The 12,994-nt window shown below is 40.7% G+C and overlaps 1 long non-coding RNA gene across 1 annotated transcript; it reads left to right on the top strand.

Annotated features, from left to right (window-relative positions):
* Positions 1 to 2,229: 2,229 nt before the first annotated feature.
* On the top strand, positions 2,230 to 4,864 carry LOC310800822. Its single transcript, XR_014553905.1, has 3 exons — positions 2,230 to 2,326; positions 2,885 to 2,965; positions 4,782 to 4,864. It is a non-coding gene; the product is annotated as an uncharacterized lncRNA (long non-coding RNA).
* The last annotated feature ends 8,130 nt before the right edge of the window (positions 4,865 to 12,994 follow it).

Below are 12,994 nucleotides of genomic sequence, written 5' to 3'. Positions count from 1 at the left end.
ACTCATTGAGTGCCAGTGCCAGAGTTTCAGAGCGTTTCAGTGATTTCTCGAGGCCCACAGAATATTGTGTGATATTACTATGTAAACACTGAACACGCACAAAGAACGATGAGACTCTATTCTATCATCTGCAAAAAAAAGTTTATTGATCCTATTTTCCGTTCTTTAGTTATGAGCCGGAGAAGATAGCTTGATTCATCCAAAAACAGCAATTTTTTTCTAGAAGCTGAGATGATGGGCCTTTTGTGAAATTAAACATTTCAAGCACATCACTGACTCTGAAGCTAATCTTTTCTAATGTAGTCACACCTCAAAAATAATTTCCTTCAATAAAACAGTGAAGGCCAGGGAATTTTGTTTGGCAGAATAATATTTTTTAGCTACAACCAGCAGCGCTGGCCCCTGCGTGCGCTGCTGGTTGCAGCTTCTTGCTGGTCTTGATTTGCTGCTGGTGGGCATCGGATATTCTGGCTTGCGTTTGTCAATCCTGTCCTGCTGCCTGGGTCTGTCTGGGTGTTGTGTGCTGCTCTGCGTGCCAAACCCCCCCCCCCCACCCCCGCCCCGCCCCGCCCCGCCTCAACTGCACACTCCTCCTCCGTGTCTGTGGTGGCTCTCTGCTGAGTTTGCTGTGCGCACAGTGAAGGGTGCGCGACATCCAGCTTTTTTACAGCGTTCTGCGTGTGTTTGTCACCGGCTCCCATGCTTCCAGTTGAGAATAATAACAACTCCACGGCTGATCATGCAGATGTGCTGTCGCAACCGACACGGAGCGGCTCAATTGTGGGAGCAGATTGGCTGCTGCAGGCACAGCTGCAGTAACGTTATGCTTCATGCATATCGATGCATACGGATGCGATGCGATTTCCGTTTCCCCAACGACTTATTCTCTGTTTTTCTCTGCCTTTCTGTTAACCTGGAGAGCACTGTCGCCACCTAAGGGTTCTGTAAAATAGGTTAGACACATTCAATAGCTCCAATATTGTAAGAGGCGATGTAAGAGGCTTAGATCGCCATCCCCCCGTCAAAAAACGCAATTGACGAACATGTCCGTCCTTGGCACTCTACGTTACTATTTGAAATGACGAACATGTTCGTCCATGGCACTCAATGAGTTAAAGGGAAACTAAACCGAAAAAATAAATGCTGATTTATTTTGCACATGATCTCACACATCTGTAAACCATTTTGCAGGCATTCATTTATTTGGACAGTTATTGCGTTGATTTGAGATAAGTTGATGCCAGTGATGTCATCAGAAAGCACTACATCATTGGGTTGTATTAATTATAATTATTTTCATGACATCACTGGCATCAACTTAACTCAAATCAACTTTCAATAACTGTCGAGCTAAATGAATGGCTGCAAAAATAAATCGGCATTGTTTTTCAGTGAAGTGCCCCTTAAACAAGGACAATGCCATCCTCCTCCAAAGCGCCCTTTAACACTTGGTGACCAACATCTTCCTATTTGCATACATGACACAAGAAAAATGTTTGTGCTTGTTTTTGCATGCACCTGAATGTGCTTTTCCAAATAAGGATGTGTGCAGTGCACTCAATTCACCACATGACTAGTGTCATAGCTTCGATGTCCATGAATAGATCCAACCCTGTAGTTTAGAGCCGCAGCACCGTCTTTTGGTGAGTCAGCCCATGAGATATATGGGCGGTTTTACCCCACTCGCGCGCCAGCCGTTTAACATTTTGTGGGCCTTCCCAGACATGCGGACTGTCTCTATAGTACATATTTCATTGCACTATATGTTTTCAATTTCAATGTGTACTTTGCAATTTGCACTATATTACATTTATTACATGCAAGTACATTGATGCCAGAAATAAATGTGCTGCTACATGCTCTAAACTTTAAAGTTCATGAAAATTTTATTTTTGAGTGAATTATCATCATTAATTGTCTTTATTTTTATTTGGCACATGCTTAAAACAACTTGAAGCTAAATTTAGAAGCTGATGATAGCTAAATCAGAGCGATTGAGTAATTGTGCGATATGATCCGATTAGTCGACTAATCGTTAAAAATAATCGGTGACTAGTCGACTATCAAAATAATCGCTTATGGCAGCCCTAATATACATATCCCAGCAGCCATATAATGTAGTTAACTACTGTGTTCTGTCCCACATTCAACTTAAAAAAAATCTGTATACATGTAAAGTAAAAAAACAAAGTAGTGTCTTCCTTGATGTCACTGTAACACTACTTTTCGTTATGTCAGGTCAAAGGCTGCTGTGAGAGAAGTGCTGCCTCCTCGCAAGTCCTCACATCGTCACTCTGAACCCCGAGGAGTACCAACCAATGAACATGTAAGTGTCTTGACAGCAATGGCTGACTTAAATTTAATATGCACCAATAACATTCTTTCTTTCACTAAACTGAAAAGTATTGTCCTATGAACTAAGTTGACCCATTACTTTAAATTAATAACAATACAATTTAATTTTTACATTGTATACTAAAGTATATATATATGTGTGTATGTATAGACGGTTTTAACTTGACAACAAAAACATTCTAAATGGGACCCCCGCTCACTTCCTGTTGCAGTGTTTGCTATGGACATGAAAGCAAAAAAAACATTCAAGTGCAGGATTGACCATTCCGTGAAAACCGTCTATACAGCTGAGCGGCGAAAACAAAAGTAACAATGTTGAGTGAATATTTCTGCAGTTTGCCGAATGCTGAGAAAAAGGAAGTGCTGTGGGGTTGCGCTCTGGTGAAAACAGTCTATATATTATATATGTATATATTATATATATATATATATAATGTTTCACTTCATGTTCATGAATGCCTCTCCATTCCTCAGGTTTAGCATAATTTTCTTTCTTTCTTCCTAATTTTTCTTTATCCCTCACATGAAGGAGCCTCCCGGCCCTCTGCCCATGGTTCCAGGGAACATGGACGAGGGCAGTCAGATACCCCCACAGATGCTCTGCTCTGAGGTGGGAGTCAGCCTTCTACTTTGAGTTGTCAGCATTCTACTTTCAGTTGTGTGAGGTGGTGACTTTAAATCATTTTATTTTTCAGGCTTTTTGGATGTGGTCATAATTCAAGGTCACTGACCTCAACGTTCATCCCATTCTCGTGAATGCAATTTCTCAGCCTTGAGGGGATTTCTTAAAATTTTGCACAAACTTCCACTTTGACTCAAGGATGAACTGAACAGATCTTGGTGGTCAAAGGTTAAGGTCACTGTGATCTCATGTCTGTCCCATTCTCGTGAACGCTCTATCTCAGGAATGCCTGGAGGGAATTATATTACATCTGGCACAAACATCCACTTGGACTCATGGATGAACTGGTTATATTTTAGTGATCAAAGGCCAATGTCACTGTGACCTCACAAAACACAATTTTGGCCATAACTCAATATTTTGTATGTTAATTATGGCAAAATGGTCTATTATGAAGTAATAACATGTTATATCCACAGGTGTAATGGTCAACTTCACTTTGACAATGTTTTGCTTACCACTGTAGCTGGGAAAAATTATCTTGGGTCATTCTACAAAGACTGGAAATGGGGTCACCTTTGCAGACACCAAAAATCCTTTAAGTTGACCTAATAATCACATTAGTCCACCCTGTGCACTTCCTCTTCCTGGATGACAGCCAGGACAGGGAGTGTGGCGTCCTGTTCCTCTGGTAGCTCATTAGTTTAGCTTATATTGAGCTTCAGGTGATGTGACAAGGCTCTATATTAGTCCTATGTACTCCTCTAAGTGAAATGGCATGTTTCTTGCTGCACATTATTCACTGGTATCAGGTAAAAGTCAATGGAGGCATAAAACCATGAGGCGAGGGGAGGTACGGTGGTGCAGTGGTAAGCACTATCGCCTCACAGCTCGAAGGTCGTGGGTTCGATTCCCACCTGGGACGATGTGACCGCTAAAGGAATGCGTGCCCGTCCGCATGTCCTCGAGTGCCCACTGCCCGGGTGGGGTCGTCTAAAGGGCCTTTCTGTGTGGAGTTTGCATGTTCTCCCCGTGCCTCCCAGGGGTTTCCTTCATATAGGAACCCCCTTCACAAAAAAATTGCAATATCCTGGTTGCTAATGTGGTTCCTCCTCTGGTCGTTAAGGGCGCCTGGTCAGAGGGAGGGGAACTGGTTGGAATAGCGTGAACCTCCCACGTGCTATGTCCTACCGGTGAAGCTTCCTCTGTTAGGTGAAAATAAGCGGCTGGCTGACTGCCCATGTCTCGGAGGAAGCATGGAGCCAGTCTCGGCTCTCCCCAGATCGGCAGAGGATGGAGTAGCAACCAGAATTGAGAAATCAAGCGAGCACTAATGGGGGATAAAATGGGATAAAAAATCAGGGAAAAAAAGATAACAAACAAACCATGAGGCGGGTAATTCAAGTTATTGTCAGATTGGATATTGACCATAGTTCCATGACTGTATTGTAGGTAGAGATAACTATAATTTTACATTATCTGATTGTGTTCACTTCTTGCAAATTAAATAATGGTTGAAGTTTAACAATTTGCTGGGGACCCCTTGGAACGCCCTCAAGGATCCCCGGACCCCACACTGAGAACCACTGTTCTAAACTGTTGAGTGCTCTAATCAGTTTTTTAATGTTTCATTTTTTTTTATGTGAGGTTCTGACAAATTCTTTTTGTCCATTATTTTGTATTTGAATGATTCTATATCTGTTATGTCAGTTTTTCTGACATTACAGAACATTACAAAACATTCTGAATGTCACAATGTGACCAGCTTTGGGAGACAGCTCATTGTTCTCTGTTTATCCTCCAGGAAATCCAATCTACAGAGGCGAAGGCGAACATCAAAGACACAACAATGGGCATCTACGCCATTCGGGTGAGGGGTGCAGGTCCTGGAGATGAGCAGTTTGCAGATGTTGGTGTTGTACTCGAAGGCGTGGAAGTTCTCCAGAACCTTCCAAGTGTCACCCATGGCTGCATGATGCTTTTTGGATTGATTTATGCACTGAACCTACAGTACCCACTGCCCCTTAAGTGCACATTTGAAGTGTTCCAGAAAATCCTGATGGGACTGGACCCCTCCAAGCTTTCCCCAAAGGTCCAAGCACTTAAAATCAAGATGCACAGTGATTGACTAATTGGCCTGATACACTGTCTCACCCTTAGATGTGTCATGGATTTGGGACATGCCTTTTTTGAGGGGGCGGACTGATTTATGCTCTGCATACTGCATATTTGAAGTGTCTGGACACAACTGACTATTGGACTCTCAATTTGAACACTTGTTTGGCATTTTGGATGCTGCATCTTGTTTCTCGCGCGAGACCAGTGCTTTCCTACAGAGCCGCCAGCTATTGGCTGTGATCGGCAAGCTGCGTGTTCACTGGACAGGTGATCAATGACGCCCGAAACAGTACTTTTTCATAAATTTTACTCTAAAACTTTTACTCTAAAAATGTGATTAAAATTCACCCCTCCCCGTACAGTTGTCATATGCTGTAAACTCTGGCATTTTAACATGGGGTGACTGGGACAGATTTGCTCTGCAGCCAGTCTCAAGTGACCATTTGAGCAACTGGCCTCGATGCTGCCCCCTCGCGTACAGACTTTTACTTAAAATTACTACTTAGAAGTCTAAATACTAAAAATTAAGAAGCTTTCTCTATGGAAAATGTGTGAAAGTGGTTGACCTGCTGTGAATATCAGTTACCAGTTACCTTCAATGTTCAACTTGTGTGTGAAAGGTATGTTTACATTTGTTTTATGTAACAAGCAGCGAAGTGTTATGGCACAGCTTTTCACCTGAGCCTTGTGACAAGTGTTTTGAATCGACAGTAAATGGAGAGCACTTTATAGGGCTTATTTTCTTTATTAAGATTTGTTTGTTGCCTACATGTGGAACATGTTTTGGATCCCAATTGCAAAATTGGATACCAGAAATGTAGCACTTTATTAGCCTTGGGCCTCACATTTTGTTTACATTATGTATTTTCTTATTGGAATTTTCCCAGAGGCATTTTTTGTACAATTTGTTTTGTGCAACATGAGCAATTTACCCTGTGACAGAACAGTGCTCATGATTGATTTAACCATTTTACCTCCAGTGTTTCACATAATCGTTAAGCACAGTTCTTCAGCGACTATTGTATTCCTGCAGAAAGGGATGTTTACATTTGTTTTATGTAACAAGCAGCGAAGTGTTATGGCACAGCTTTTCACCTAAGCCTTGTGACACGTGTTTTGAATCTACAGTAAATGGAGAGCACTTTGCCTTTATAGGGCTTATTTTCTTTTTATTTGTTGCCTATGTGTGAAAAATGTTTTGGATCCCAATTGCAAAATTGGATACCAGGAATGCAGCACTTTATTAACCTTGGGCCTCACATTTTGTTTACATTTTTATGTATTTTCTTATTGGGATTTTCCCAGAGGCATTTTTTGTAAAAAAAATAATTGCATTTTACAGGGTCAATTTTGTATCCTTTTTGTAATGATTGTGGCAAATGGGTGTGGTAAATGTGTGGTAGCCTGCAAAAACCCTTCACATGACATTTTAAATTGATATTTTCAGAAATTAGAAACTCCCCTATATATTTTTGACTTTTTGAATGACCAAAAAAAGAACAAAAGTTATGAGTATTTTAATCTGTGATGCGTCTAAAAGTAAAACATGAGAAAAACGGCTTTAAACATTTTGTTTTTTCTAGTGTCATTGCACCAAAACCATAAAAATGATTACCGGTACTTTACCTTTTGTTTTATGAAAACAATTATTCACCATGCTGTACCATGATGTACTACAGCGAAAGTAACCAAATCACTCAATACCTACAAAACTCATTTCAACTTCCTTTGGCTCATTACCAACAATGTGCAACAGCGACGTGAAGGGTTTCTGCAGGCCACCACACAGTCTCATCGAACAAAGATGCCTGAATTGAATCAAAATCGTATCATTGTATATCGCTGATGTGACAAAAGTTCTGACGTTAAACAGCACCTTCTGTTATGTCCTGTGCTATTGAAGCTTAAATAAATTGTTAAATATTTAAGGTGGTCTGACGGTTCTTTTTTGGGAAATTAGAAATATCAGGTTATACATTTAATATACATTTGGTATATTAATAGAAAGTACATACATTCTATGTATTTTGATTTATGATATATGATAAATATATCAACCTGCATTTTGTATTTAGGACAGATTATGTTTATGAAATACTATTACATAAATTCTATGTATTTTGATTTATGGTATATGATAAATATATCAACCTGCTTTTTGTATTTAGGACAGATTATGTTTATCAAATACTATTACATAAATCTTAGTTATACTTATTTCATTTATATTTGACTTATAGGCATATGCATTACATGAAGTGTATTAGTTTGTTTATATAAAATCTATGTAATCCAAATCCATACTCGCATTTACATAAAATCTATGTAATCCAAATGCATAGGAACTTGTTAGGCACGTTTACATAAAATATATGTAATCCAAATTCATGTGAATTTGACATGCAATCAAATTACATAAATCTTAAAAGTACTGTTTAGTCATTTCTGTGAGTGTACTACTGGCTCTCTGCTCAAGATGCAATCGCCTGTCGGGTTGTAAATATCTAACATGTTAGATATGCCCGATTCACAATCGGGAAGAGGCAGTCTTCCCGATTGTGAATCTTTGAACCCCACACACTACAGGATCATTTGGGAAGATTATCTGCCCGACGCGCATCAAATCGGGAGCACCCCCGAGAAAATCGGGAGGGGGGAATCTTGGCCATAATCTTGCAAATTATCCTGTAGTGTGGGGTAGGCATTAGTGTCAAAATGAGTGTCAAGTTCCTCCCTGAGCAGCAGGTGTCAGTTATCTAGGCTGATTACTGCATTCAAGCTCAGTCTTGCTGTGACTCAGTGGGCGTGACCCCACAGTGACTTCTGCCTCTGTGACATCACATGCATACCCTCTATAGAGACAGTCTGCATGTCTGGGAACGCCCACAAAATGTTAAACGGCTGGTGCGCGAGTGGGGTAAAACCGCCAATATATCTCATGGGCTGACTCACCAAAAGACGGTGCTGTGGCTCTAAACTACATGTTTGGGGGTTCTAGAGCAGAACACAAGACGTCTGCTCAGATGTGCGTTTACTTCGGTGGTTAAATCCCCGATCGTGTCTGCCTGGGCTGGGCTATCAGCTAAATTATAACTTTGCTGAATGGATAGAACGGGGGAATTTACCCCACCCTGACCACGCCCCCAGCAAGGCTGAACCAGCTAACCCAGCGTCTATTGTGGGCGTTCCTAGAGCCTGTATGGGCGTTCCCAAACATGCAGACTGTCTCTATTGAAGTAAATATTAACATGTCAGCTCTTTATGGTATATTTACTATAGGGTAACGCATACGTGAAGAGGGTGCCAAATGGCTTCAGGTGGGATTGGAAAAGGCATGATGGACACACCTGCATGACATCCTACAAACGACAGCTGCATGTATTTGATCAGAAAGGTATTCCGTTTTGGTGTTCCATGGCAGAACCTATTCAGAATACTGCAAATGTGTGTTTTAAAAAAAGGTGTTCTGATCAGTGTTTAAAACTACAACTTAAAGCATACGTTTAGAACTCTGGACCACTATTTGATACTAAGCTATGCTGTGGAAGCAGAGACATGCAGGGTCTAGTTTATGTAAGGAACATGTATTTTCATAGAAAATACACAGTTATTGGCTGTTCTTTGTCAATATTCCATATAATACCAGATTTTCTGGACAAAAGTGCTTGATTCTATGATTTCTACAGTGTGAACAATGTTTATATTTTGTATACAGCAAGATACAGTATGTAGCATCACAGAGCATCATAATGTGCAGTCGGAACAATTAATCTAACACACTAATTATAAAAACACAGCCCCCTGAAAGATTAATCATTTGTAAAATCCTTTTTGTTGCAGCAAGAATGCATGTTGTTGTTTGCACATTCTGTATGTGCGAATCAGAACATGCAACTCTTATCCGTTTGGGGTTGTGGCCAGCTTCACCCAGACGCCCACAAACAGCCATATCCTTGAGTCTGATGAGACTAATTTCTCTTCTCCAACTGGAATGTGGGGTCTCCATGAGGGGAATCATTTCAGCGATCCAGGAAGCCTTTCCTTCAACTCAGGTGGATCTTATGTTATGAATATGGAATTCCTTTTCTACCACATTAGCAGGGCTCACATTATTGGCATCTTATTAATCTTCAAATTCCTATTTTGTTGCGTTTTAGCTGCTTGAACTGTATAGCATTTTGGTGAAGGAATGCTATGAAGAGTTCAGGCACTGGCAGTTCCAGCAGATGGCCTGCTCTGTTTTGGCACCAAGACTGACTGATGGAGCCAGCTGTCCCATGTGTCCAAAGGTACAGTAATAATTGTTATGGCATGTCTGGATGTGCATTATTATTTCATGTGCGTATATTTAATCATTGCTTGTATTATATTAGGAAAATGGAACCCTCTGTGTGGCTGCCGACGCGCTGTTTGGACTTCCACGGAAAAAGTCGTCAGGGGAAAGTTTTGAGCCTCCAAAACATGAAGATAGATTTTTCCTCAATCAGAGTGAAGTGGACAGTTTTGTTGAACATGCAAACCCTCAACCAGAGGTAGGACTATAGTTTCATTTGAGAGAAGAATTCCACCTACATGTGATAGTTTTAAGAAAGCGATCTGCTTTGTTACTCATGTCAAATCAATGTAACATGCTTAGTGATGAAAGGATTCTGTCTTTTCCCCTCAAAGGGGGGGTGTCCTGGATTCCATGCTGGGAGTGCAATCCGGTCAAGAGTCAGGTTCAAAAAGCTGGATGAAACTGGCGTATTCGGGCTCACCTGCAGGCATGAGCATCCAGTCAAGTTTCTAAACTTGAAATCTGGAGAAAGGTATTTGATTTTTGCAAGAACTAATGCTAAATATATGCTTAAATACATCATTTATTTGATTTAAGTTAAGTTATCCTTTATTTATCCCCATGGGGAAATTCATCCTCTGCATTTGACCCATCCTCTACTAGGAACCTTCCTAGAACTAGGAGCAGTGTAAATCTAACTCTTTTTGCTTAATTTCTTCAGACTGTCAAATGCTGTCCTCTTGCTGAAGGAATTCAGTAGAGAGCAGGAGGAGCGCCAGCTGAAAATGGTTTTCATGTACGACATCGCGTGCAAACTCAAACCCCACCTACAGGTAACACTACATATTTAAGTTACTATTGCAGAGCAAATGTGAAAGGTTTTAAAATCATTGCATCTATATCTATCTATCTATATATTAGGGCTGTGGCGATTCACTTATCTCCCGATTCGATACTATCACGATTCTTGGGTGCCGATTCGATTTATATTGCGATTCTTAAGTATTGCGATTCTACGATTATTGCGATTCGATATTACGATTTATTGCGATTTTTGTTTATTTTTTTCTTTTCTTTTTTCAGTTTGTTTGCTTTTTTACACTAGATTAGAACATGGGAAAAGTTGAATCATACACTAGAGACTGTATATTATATATCATGAGTAGGGCTGGGCGATATAGTTAAAAACAGGGGCGGACTGGGATCATAATTCAGGCCGGGCATTAGATACCAAGCAGGCCAGGCCGATATGGGCCAACGCGCGTGAAATTTGGGCCGTTTGAAGCCAGATTTGGGCCGTTTGAAGTCCAATTTTACAATGAGATGCACCCACTTTAACCCTGAAGTGTAATTATTACTTCAGACTAACTAATAAAGTAATAAAACCACTAGTAAACCAGTAGGCGGCGCCTGGCCTGCTGTTCAGTGAGTGGCCTGACTGCAAGCACCAAAAAAAAAAAAAAAAAATTTTAATTTGCGATTATCGATTCTGGAATAAAAGATCGATCCAAAAAATCGTGACATTAAAAATCGCGATACTTAGGTGAATCGATTTTTTCCCCCACCCCTACTATATATCCATCTAATTTCTGCATCTCTGTCTGTCTCTATCTCTGTGTGTCTGTCTCGGTCTGTCTCTCTCCCTCTGTCTGTGTCTGTCTCTCTGTCTGCCTGCTTATCTGTAACTGACTGTCTGTCTGCCTCTGTCTGTCTGTGTCCTACTTCCGGATTTCCCCCTTGATTTGATGGAAGCAGGTAATAAAGCATTTTACCTGGAACCAAATGCAACCTTGTTTTTGTTACAGAGCTGGGGGATAAGTCAAAAATGTCTTTGCTGGGGTCAAGAGGGTGTGGGATCAGTCAATTGACTATGTGTAGTTATGAATTAAAGTTGTGTTTTCTTTACTTTTTCTGCCATTTCTTTAGCGCCACTATCCTGACCTGATGAACAACAAGGACTTTGTTGTCCCAGTGTTCCATTCTTATGGGCACAATCTTGCATGTCAGGTTAGGAACATTTTCTACCTGGATCAGAAAGTAGATGTTTGCTAGTTGAGCCTGATGCACAGTCTATTTTCCATAGACTGTGCTTTAATAAGTACAAAAAACTACCGCACTAGACTCGGGGTCCCCACGGGTCCTTAAAATCATTGAAATCTATGCCTTAAAAGTTTGTGGAAATAGACATTGAAGGTGCTTGAATTTAGGGTAGCATTGTGTCTCCACAGTACTTTTTTTTTGCTGTATTGCATAAGAGAAGGTAAGAGACCACAGCACAGTTGAGAAGTGTTCACACATTCAAGCCTCTCTCTTTTTAATTGTCTGTGAGCCTGCTAGTTCTCATCATAATTTCTTCATAGTTGTAACAGTAATTAACCTTGATCCATGTCTCTAACTATGCCGTGTTGGCTCCCTGAAATTTCCTGATCATGATCGGGCAAGTCGTTGAGGAGGACATGAATACACCAACTAAGCATGATTAATATTTTACAGATGTTTTATGTCGTGTTTACAGTTCCAGTTCAACACTCGATTCCACAAGGGAACAGGACTGGCTGATGGGGAGCAGAGTGAGCGCTTGTGGTCCTACCTGCGAAAATTTGGAAAAATCACAAAGGAGATGACCCCATCTCATCGCCCAGACCTCCTTACAGATGCTCTCCTGCACTACTCTGCCAAAGTGCAACAGAAGCAAAGTGAGTTGTTTGTGTGTGTGTGTGTGTGTGTGTGTGTGTGTGTGTGTGTGTGTGTGTGTGTGTGTGTGTGTGTGTGTGATACACACTATAATTGCTTTGGACGGCTGGACTTGACAAAATAGGAATCTGCATATTAAAGCCTCGGGTGGGGTTGGTATTTTTGTTAAGGATGAGTTACTTCAGTATTTCAAGGTTAACATTGTTGATAAGGCAGTAGATGATATTTTTGCTTTAAGATTTGAACACCGAGTTTCACAATATTTTTTTGTTACTTTTTCATGCTACCTATCACCCGAAGGCGCTGCACGGGGAAGGGACTTGGGGGATCGGTGTAAAGTGCCTGACCATTTCCTAAATTTAAAGCCAATGCTCAAAGGTACCCTACAGTTCAGCCCCCAGTTGATCTAAATAAAAGTAGGCGACCTAGAGTCTTCCCTGATAACTTTCTTTCATCAGAGTTGTGTTGCACTGTTTTACTAGAAATTATCAGACATATGGGTTGTTGGGGTAATCAGGAGGATGTGGATCTCTGCTACAGTTCACTGTGCAGTGTTCTCTATGCAGAGATAGATAGACACTCTTCCACTAAGACTTCTGGCTTACCTACAAGTCTAGGACATCAACTAAAAGGTAAAGCTTTTTGGAACTGTGAATTAAATCCATTATGGGCTGATGTAAGAACTACTGAAAATAAATTTCTAAAATGCCGAAAAAATGCCTCAGGGATGCATTTATAAGCAGTGTCAACACATCTCTGAAAAAAAGACTACGTTTGTTTAAGCAGAGATTCAACAGGGGCCAAGCGATGCATTTGGAACAGCTTCAGTGTAAAAATCCAAAATAAGTTAAATTAACCGTTTGGGCCCTAGGAAAGCTGTCGGAATACTTATGGGGATTTGGATAATGAGACTGAAAGTGTCCCGAAGA

The sequence above is a fragment of the Poromitra crassiceps genome (genome assembly GCF_964638095.1).
Source record: "Poromitra crassiceps genome assembly, contig: HAP1_SCAFFOLD_91, whole genome shotgun sequence".
Classification (NCBI taxonomy): domain Eukaryota; kingdom Metazoa; phylum Chordata; class Actinopteri; order Beryciformes; family Melamphaidae; genus Poromitra; species Poromitra crassiceps.
Note: the sequence above shows the minus strand (reverse complement) of the source record. Positions and strands in the feature narration are given on the sequence as shown.